Source organism: Myotis davidii, unplaced genomic scaffold (genome assembly GCF_000327345.1).
Source record: "Myotis davidii unplaced genomic scaffold, ASM32734v1 scaffold925, whole genome shotgun sequence".
Lineage (NCBI taxonomy): Eukaryota > Metazoa > Chordata > Mammalia > Chiroptera > Vespertilionidae > Myotis > Myotis davidii.
Genome location: NW_006296531.1, coordinates 414,977 through 416,369, shown reverse-complemented (window position 1 = coordinate 416,369; position 1,393 = coordinate 414,977). Strand labels below are relative to the sequence as shown.

Genomic DNA, 1,393 nt, shown 5'->3' with positions numbered 1-1,393 from the left:
ATCCCTTCTTTCTCCCAAAGGTTGGCAGCGTGGTTAGCTGTAAACCTTCCTAAAGTCCAGCACATGTAAGTATATATATATATATAAATACTAGAGGCCTGGTGCACAGATTCTTGCACTGGTGGGAGGCATGGCCTGTGGGGATCAGCCTGCTGTAGAAGCGTTGCTCATCTCTGTCATCTGAGATGACATCTGGCTGTGGGAGTACACTGACCACCAGGGGGCAGCTCCTGCATTGAGCATCTGTCTCCTGGCGATCAGTGCAAGTCATAGCGACTGGTCGACCTGTCATTCTGGTCATTCCACTGTTGGGTTGCTGGGCTTTTGTATATATAGATATGGCATCAGACTATGCTTACTATTCTGCAACTTTGGTTGAGATTGGCCCATATCAGTACATACAAGTCTTCCTTGTTCTTTTAAACTGCTGCACAGCGTTCCACGGCATGAATGTGCCATAGATACTTTATCCAGTTCCTAAAGGATAGACATTTAAGTGCTAACCATTTGGGGTTTTGCAATGACAAACTATGTGAACATGTTCATGCATTTATCTTTGGCATACTTGTGCAAATGTATCCATAGGGTTAATTCCTAGCAGTGAAATTGCTGGGGCAGAGTTCATGCATTTTCTTTTAACCGTAGATGCCTTTTGCCAAATTGCTCTCCAAAAAAGCCTTCACACCATCAGAGTGTGAGAGTGCCCGTGTCCTCATACCCTCCCCAGCAGAGAACATTATCATCAAACTTTCTTTTCTTTTTCTTAAAAGCCTCTCTATTTATTGCCTGGCCGGCATGGCTCATAAGAAGATAGAAGGTGGAGAGAAGAAGGCAGAAAGGCTAGGGACCTCGAAACCCAAGGAACAGCAGGATGGCGGTGAGTTTCCTGAGTTTTCTTTTTGCTTCGCTCAGCCCAGTCTCGAAAGTGAAGTCAGCAGGCTGGACACCAAGGCGCAGACAAAACAAAAAAGCAAACAAAACAAAACAGCCCACAACAAAAACCTGCTCTCTCTAGCCAACGGACCGGGAAAGGGCAGCCTAACAAGAGCGAAAACTTGGAAAATAACGGCTCTATTCCAGCCAAATACCACAGAAGAACTGTGGCCACAGCCACACCCAACCACACCAGCGCCGAGCCTAGACTTCCCCTCTTCCCAGGATATAATGAGGCGCCCAACTCACCAGGGTGGTTTCCGAGGTCAAGTGGGGAGGGGGAACTTTCACCCCCTACTCCCCCTCCCCCACCAGCTGGAAATGAGGCCTCCCACACCGCAGGGTCAGTAAGGCCACGTGGGTGCGGGGACTTCAGTCCCGGATTGGCAATGGGGAGGCAGCCCTCAGCCTCCCTGCTGGGCTGCGGCCAGGAGGCCTCCGCTCCTTATATCCTCCCCAG

At 49.5% G+C, this 1,393-nt stretch overlaps 1 protein-coding gene across 1 annotated transcript in view; it reads left to right on the top strand.

The window, feature by feature from the left end:
• The first annotated feature begins 293 nt into the window (after window positions 1–293).
• The window catches only part of GP1BA (glycoprotein Ib platelet alpha subunit), a 14,804-nt gene continuing 13,704 nt past the window's right edge, over window positions 294–1,393 (top strand). Inside the window, exon 1 of the mRNA XM_006771898.2 lies at window positions 294–877. The gene's annotated coding sequence lies outside the window, so the exon portion shown is untranslated. The remainder of the gene's footprint in view (window positions 878–1,393) is intronic.